This window comes from Papio anubis, chromosome 20 (genome assembly GCF_008728515.1).
Source record: "Papio anubis isolate 15944 chromosome 20, Panubis1.0, whole genome shotgun sequence".
In the NCBI taxonomy this organism is placed as follows: domain Eukaryota; kingdom Metazoa; phylum Chordata; class Mammalia; order Primates; family Cercopithecidae; genus Papio; species Papio anubis.
Window position 1 is genome coordinate 6,857,582 of NC_044995.1, and position 8,426 is coordinate 6,866,007.

Consider the following 8,426-nt stretch of genomic DNA (forward strand, 5'->3'; position numbering starts at 1 on the left):
GTCTCAAAAAAAAAAAAAAAAAAAGATTTTCATTGGGATGAGGGTGAAGAGACCTTGCATGTAAGAAGCACATAAATTTTGGGAGTCCAGAGTACAGAGTGTTATGAGCAGAATCATGTCCGCAGAAAACCATATCTTGAAGTCCTAACACCCACTACCTCAGAATATGACTGTATTTAAATATAGGGCATTTAAAGAGGTGATTAGGTTAAAATAAGCTTGTTAGAGTGTGCTGTGATCCTACTGACTGACTTCCTTATGAGAAAAGGAGATTTGGTTGGATGCAGTGGCTCATGCCTATAATCACCACACTTTGGCAGGCCAAGGTAGCAGGGAGCTAACTTGCATTCTTCTGTTAGCTGAGGCATTTGATGATAAATGAAAGCAGAAAGTTTGAGAGTTATTTACGTTCTTTCCACAGAAAGGCGATATGTCCTTGGCCATAAAGAAAAAGAGAACTACAGCTTATCTGCTTCCTCTATTTTGTTCATATGTCCTGGACCATGAAGAAAGACAGATTTATAGTTTATTTGCTTTATCTCTTTGCTTTCTCCTGGTCCTTTCAGGCTGACTCCTTTTCCCCAATTAGGGCTCCACAGACTCTACCCTAAAAGGGCATTTTTTTCTCACCCTCCCACAAATAAACCAGGATCCTATTTCCCAGCATGAAAAGTTTGTCAGAAAAAAAACTGCGGCTGCATGGGACCTTCTTTCTCTTCTTCAAAACTACTTCACCTCTTCTCTCTCCTGTCTCTCTCTTCCTAGACTGCCCTGCACAATTCTAGGTCCCCAGTGAATCCTTCGGTTGACATGCAAGGGAAGGACCCATAGGGAAAGGAAATCTCTGGCTCTCAGAGGTAACTTTTTGGATGTCTGGATGCATTCATAACCATCCCTGTGTTACCAGAAAGGGGTCCTGATCCAGAACCTGAAACTGCCATTGCACAATTATAACTGAGAAAAGTATTACAGTGAAAGAGATCTGACCTAATCAACTCCATCTTGCTTTTAACCTCTAAACTGCCCTTGTTCATTCCTGGGCATAGGCTGAACTAACTTTGGGAGGAACTTAGTTTATAGTTTGAATCATAGACATTAACAGCCCTTTCCCAAAACAAACCCCCTTGCTGCTTGGGGACTAGACTGCCTTTGTAAGACTAACAAATTAGGCACAAGGTGAGAGATAGTAGTTTAGGAGTCACGTAGCTGGAGGCTACAAGATTCTCACCCTTCCCAAATTGTTCTTGGGGATAACATTACTATTATAAAACCTAAGATCACTGCTTGAGATATTTTGCAGACCCTGAACTTGATGGCTCACCTGACACCAACCCAGATCCATAAACTGGCTCATCTGGTCTTGTGACCCCACCCAGGAACTGACTCAGTGCAAAATGACAGCTTCAGATCTCTATGATTTCATCTCCTACCCAACCAACCAGCACTCCCGACTCACTGACCCCTACCCATCAAATTATCCTTAAAAACCCTGATCCACGAGTTTTCAGGGAGACTCATTTGAGTAATAAAAAAATTTCAGGTTCCTGTACAGCCAGCTCCACGTGAATTAAACTCTCTATTGCAACTCCCCTGTCTTGATGAATCAGCTCTGTCTAGGCAGCAGGGAAGGAGAACCTGTTGGGGAGTTACAGCGAAAAGGGAGGGTTCTTGGATCTCATGCAAGAAAGAATTAGGGGTGAGTTCACATTGTAAAGTGAAAGCAAGTTTACTAAGCAAGTAAAGGAATAAGGCAGGGTGCGGTAGCTCACGCCTGTAATCCCAGCACATTGAGAGAGGCTGAGGTGGGCAGATTGCTTGAACCCAGGAGTTCGAGAGCAACCTGGGCAACAAGACAAAACTCCATCTCTACAAAAAACACAAAAATTCGCCAAGGGTAATGGTGTGCCCCTGTAGTTCAAGTCCAAGCTAGTTGGAAGGCTGAGGTTGGAAATTGCTTGAGCCTGGGAGGCGGATGCTGCAATGAGCCTAGATGGCGTTACTGCATTACTGCTTAGGTGATAGAGCCAGACACTGCCTCAAAAAAAAAAAAAAAAGTGAATTCAGATTCTTTAATTCAACACTGAATGTTTACTCTTGTAACTCATGCCTAGGTTGAGAAAGACTCAGTTTTCCTCATGCTAAATACTTTATACATGTCCTTTCTTCATGCATACATAGGACACTTTACACAATATAATTGTTGAAAGTGCTTCTGAAATACTATTTAGACAAATTGTCTATAATATTTTTACACCTGCACTATAAAATTAATATTTATCAGACAATAAATATTAAATAGTTTAATAAAAGATGCATTTTCAAAGGTTCTAACAATGCATGTTTGAGGTTATCATAATAAACACTGTATTCTGTGACTTCTCAACTGTAATATAATTTTTTTTTGAGAGGGGATCTTGCTCTGTTGCCCAGGTTGCAGTGCGGTGGTGCAATCACGGCTCATGTAGCCTCCACCTCCCTAGGCTTAAGTGATCCTCTCACCTCAGTTTTTGTATTTTTAGTAGAGATGGGGTTTCATCATGTTGCCTAGGCTGGTCTCAAACTTCTGGGCTCAGGCAATCTATCCACTTCAGCCTCTCAAAGTGCTAGGAATACTGGCATGAGCCACAGAGTCCAGCCAAAACTACATTTTAAAAATAATTTTTTAATCATTATACACTCTGCTAGAAACCATTTAACCCAATGTATGGACTTACATTTCTTCCATTGAAGAACGTGAAGGATCCCTAAATCAAGGCGGCATTCTCAGATTTGTGTGGCAAAAAAAGTATAGAGAAATGATAGATGTAAATAATGTGTTCTACCAATATGTGGAGGATCCCTTTTATTTTAAGTTCAGTGAAAGCATTGGAATGATACAAGAAAATAAACTGAAATTGTATAATGTGGAAACGAGCTCTGTTGCTAATGTGCAAGTTTATCACTGAGATTTTAAAAACACAACATGCTAATTATACCTTAAAATATGCTTCTCCCAGTCTGGGCAACATGGCGAAACCCCATCTCTACAAAAAAATTCAAAAAGTAGCTCCGTATGGTGATGTACACCTGTAGTCCCAGCTACTTGGGAGGCTGAGGGAGGAGGATCACCTGAGCCCAGGAGGTGGAGGTTGCAGTGAGCTGAGATCACACCACTACACTCCAGCCTGGGTGACTGAGCCAGACCCTGTCTTGAAATATTACAATATGTGACAGTGCAGCTTCCATCAGAAATAATTTGTTCCTCTTTGCCCACACATAATATTCACCTCCACGTCCTCAAAAAATTTTTTTAAAAGCCCAAACATAACTTTCAGTTGCAGGCTGGGATCCATGATAGTCTCATGAAACGTCTGTTCATTGAAAGCCCAATAGAGTCCTCGTCGCTCACAACATTTCATGGTGGAACAGAAAAATAAAACCTGAATTAACCCTCACATTCAGAAAAGAAAAACAAAGAAGGTACCCAGTAGCTTCTGGTCCATAGCAAATGTGCAATTTTGCTGAGAAGATGAGTTAGGGCCTGGTTCCAGGAGGTCAAGAATGAACAACAATACTTTTCATGGCTACAGTTCTCCCGAGAATAGGTTTCCAGTCCATTATATTTTGTTGTTCTTGACTTCACCCGATGACACCCCTCATGCAGTATCAGAAAGTATGCCCTCCTTCTGCAGTAAGCAGCTTCCCCCAGCTACTTCTTTCGCACTTAAATTTACCATCCCAAAGACTATTATAAGTCTAAATTTAATTTTGTTTTCATAAAATACTGTGGACTGATAGAGGTCTCAAAAGTATAACACTATGAAAAGTAAAACAAAAGATAGCATTTTATCCGATGCCATTTCAAAATAGGGACATTTTCAAAGCTAAACCCATGACTTTAGCTATACCCACAAGTTTTAGGAACACTTCCTTAGTTTCAGAATTTTATTCCAGTGCTTTTGAACTTCTTGGGCCCCAGTCTAGTATCTATTTACTACACTTGCCATTTCATCCCCCTGCAAAAAACAATTTCACAAGACTTACCTTAATCAACTGGCAGGTTATTTCAAAGAACATTAGGGCTATGGCCTTGATTTGGACTTCGCTATAATTTTAACTTGCTGTTGCCCCTCAAACCACTTCTCAAATGTGAGTTTTATCAGTTGCAGATGAGCTACTGCTGCAGACTTAAACACTTCTTGAAAATCAGCTAACTCATTTTTGAAGAATTTACAAAATATTGTGTTGAGTACAGTTGAAAGCCGTATGGCACATTAGCACCTTCTGCTTTCTGTTTTTGTTTTGTTTTGTTTTGTTTTGAGATGGAGTCTCACTCTGTCGCCCAGGCTGGAGTGCAGTGGCGTGATCTCAGCTCACTGCAACCTCCGCCTCTTGGTTTCAAGCAATTCTCTGCCTCAGCCTCCGGAATAGCTGGGACTGCAGGCTCCCGCCACCACGCCTGGCTAATTTTTTTGTATTTTTAGTAGAGATGGGGTTTCACCATCTTGGCCAGGTTGGTATTGAACTCCTGACCTCGTGATCCACCCGCCTTGGCCTCCCAAAGTGCTGGGATTACAGGCATGAGCCACCACGCCCAGCCCCAGCACCTTCTGCTTTCTTGATCTCTATACTGGCAGGTGGTATTTCCAAGAACAACGCCCCCTCTCCAGGAAACGTTTACAAATATCTAGAGATATTTTTGATTGTCACAACTGGTGGTGTTACTGGTATCTGGTGGAGAAGGGACAGTGATGTGTCTCCTCCACATCTCATGTTGAAATATGACCCAAATTGTTGAAGGTGGGCTGAATGAAAGGTGCTTAGGTAATGGGGCTGGGTCCCTTCTGAATGGCTTGGTGCTCTCCCCATGATAATGAGTGAGTTCTCACTCTTAGTACACACAAGACCTACCTATTTAGAAGAGGCTAGTGGCTGGGCTGATGGCTCAAGCCCATAATCCCAGCACATTGGGAGGCTGAGGCAAATGGATCACCAGGTCAGGAGTTCAAGACCAGCCTGGCCAAGATGGTGAAACCTCATCTCTATTAAAAATACAAAAGGTAGCCAGGCATGGTGGTGGGCACCTGTAATCCCAGCTACTCAGGAGGCTTAGACAGACAATTGCTTGAACCCAGGAGGCAGAGGTTGCAGTGAGCTGACATCGCACCACTGCACTCCAGCCTCGGCAACAGAGCAAGATCTGTCTCAAAAAAAAAAAAAAAAAAAAGAATCCTTCTTATAGTACACAGATGCATTTTAAAGGGGTCTCCTCTATTGCTTTTTCTCTCAAAATCAATTTCAATTTGGCTTGTCTGTTCACATTTACATGAGGATCCGAACTGTTGTTTTCATAGGTAAATGAGTGACTGAGTATCCTTAGCTTTGAAGAGAAAGAGTATTTTGCTCCTCGTAGCTAATAGGCACTCCTAGGTGACAGGGGGGGCCTCATAGGAGTCTCTGGGAAGTCGACTCACCATGACATGTAGTGGCTCTACAGAGAACCCCCACAAAATTAGTTTAAAAAAGATTAATCCAGGAAGCGCATATGGGTGCTGGTAACTTGTGCTTTGAGCCCTCCTGGAGGTGCTTAGACCTTCAGAGAAGAAACTGAGACACATAGGAGGGTGGCAGTGACTCAGTGGTAACACACTGTGGAGTCTCCTTTGCAAGCAGCACACACTTTGACCCACTCCACAAAACCCTAGGCCACATCTCAGTTTCTCCTTTTAAGGAAAAAAGAAAAAAAAGTGGGAATGAAATAATCTAAGAATGAGAAGAAAACAAGAAGAATGACCCCCCTTTCAGGCACTCTTTTGGTTTTATGGCACCTCTTCTTGCAAGTGTTTGTGTGACATGAACATGAACTTACATGGTCTTTTTGCGCACAAGTACATCAAGGAAAATTCAGAGCCCAAAGGTTGGCCTGCAACTATAAAGTCCCCAAGTTCTCTATCTCTTTGCTTTCTTTTCTGCCTGCTTGAAGTCTACTGTTACTTTTCTACTAAGATAAAATCTACTGTTTGCCATTTCTTTTTGTTACTCTTTTTGAAAACCAATGAGTTTCTACTAATATCTCATGGCTGGAGTTCTGAAGTAAAAGCTATATGATCTTTGGTTATATGAGAATGTATGTTTGTGCTAATGTGTTTGTACAGGTATTTTGTTGTGTTTTGGACACAAGGTACCAAATTAGCTTAAAGAGTACTCATAAATTAAATAATATGCCAAAATGTTTTTCAAGTTCACATGACTTAAGTAAAATCTTTAATAAGTTAGCTTTAAAAGTATTGGTAAAGCCGGGCGCGGTGGCTCAAGCCTGTAATCCCAGCACTTTGGGAGGCCGAGGCGGGTGGATCACGAGGTCAGGAGATCGAGACCATCCTGGCTAACATGGTGAAACCCCGTCTCTACTAAAAATACAAAAAACTAGCCGGGCGTGGTGGCAGGCGCCTGTAGTCCCAGCTACTCGGAGGCTGAGGCAGGAGAATAGCGTGAACCCAGGAGGTGGAGCTTGCAGTGAGCCGAGATCGCGCCACTGCACTCCAGCCTGGGTGACACAGCAAGACTCCGTCTCAAAAAAATAAATAAATAAATAAATAAAAATAAAATAAAATAAAAGTATTGGTAAAATAGGCCAGGCACGGTGGCTCATGCCTGTAATCCCAGCACTTTGGGAGGCTGAGGCAGACAGATCACCTGAGGTCAGGAGTTTGAGACCAGCCTGGCCAACATGGTGAAACCCCATCTCTACTAAAACTACAAAAATTCACCAGGCATGGTGGTGGGCACCTGTAACCCCAGCTACTCGGGAGGCTGAGGTGGGAGAATCTCTTGAACACAGGGGAGGCAGAGGTTGCAGTGAGCCGAGATCATGCCACAGAACTCCAACCTGGGCAAAAGGGCAAGACTCTATTTCAAAAAAAAAAAAAAGTATTGGTAAAATAATATTAGAAACATCTTAAGAATTGCCAGCATACATTTTTGTTTGCACTTATTGATGAAGAAATGTCATACTTATCCCTGCTAAATACTACTGAGGCAGGAAAATAGCAGAGGGAATTGGAGTTTGGATAAATGGTGGAATGAGTAGGAGCAGAAGCAAGGTGAAGAGGTGGATGCCCAAGCATGTCATGAATGGTCTATGTAAGTCATTAATAAGGGGATTTATGAAAAAAAAACTTTTATATTTCAAGTTGTATATAAATTAAGGGGAAACTATAATGGTATTTCTAGTGACTGGGTTTTGATCTTTAAAAAAATCACTTATAGACTAAATAACTGGATCAAAATACAAAATTTTCCTAAGGTATTGCTTTACTCTTAATAAACTGCAAGACATTATAATTTTTTTTACAAAAAGTTCAACTTTTATTGTGTCTTGCTGTTTGCAGCTTTCTCTCCTCTTTTAAAAGGCATGAAATAATAACTCTATCCTTCAACTAATTTTCAGCTCCTGTAAGTTTTTTTCTTTTAGTTTCTAACTGTTGTGGCCTCATGCCAACAACAATGAAATGGTTTATCCTAGAGCTGTAAAGGAAAAGTTTCCTTTCAATGTAATATTCCCCATAGGAAACAGCAGTTGCACTGCAGAAGGTCTTTTCTTTTGCCTTTCAATAACTGGCCTAATAAACAGGTATTACACTTTATCAAAATAATTCCTATGTCATTATTACTAAGTTTGGTTTGGTTAGAAAAAAACTAAGATTAAAATTTTTTTTTTTAATTAAGGTTATTACATCCACGTAATTTTCTGTATGTGTTTTTTTTTTTTTTTTTTAAGACAGTCTCACTTTGTCACTCAAGCTGGAGTGTAGTGGCATAATCTTGGCTCACTGCAACCTTGTCTCATGGGTTCAAGGGATTCTTGTGCCTCAGCCTCCTCAATAGCTACGATTACAGGCACACACCACCATGCCCAGATAATTTTTTTGCATTTTTAGTAAAAATGAGGTTTCGCCATGTTAGCCAGGCTGGTGGCAAACTCCTCACCTCAAGTGATCTGCCCACCTTGGCCTGCCAAAGTACTAGGATTACAGGTGTCAGCCACCATGCCTGGCCTGTATGTGCTTTTAAAGTCCTTGTGTCACTAAGTTACAGGGCTTTGATGCCTGGGTCTAAAAAGGACACCAAGTCCTCCTAAATCTTAAACACTGACAGCAGTTAAAGCCTCATCTTCAGACCTAATAGAAGATGCCAATCAAAATAAACTGTGTTTGTGAGACACAGGACAAGAAAGTAAAACTATTCAACTCCTCAAGGCCCAGGGGCTATTACAGCAGAGGTGGGCACATGAAATTGTAAGAGCTTACCTAGAAAGATAAAACAAGTTCAGTTTCTCTACAAATTAACCATTGATGTCAAAGGCACACTGATGCAAGACCAGCATATGAGCCTCTGTGTCAGATTAACAAGGTTTTCTTGGAGTATTGACCCACTCCTTGATAAAG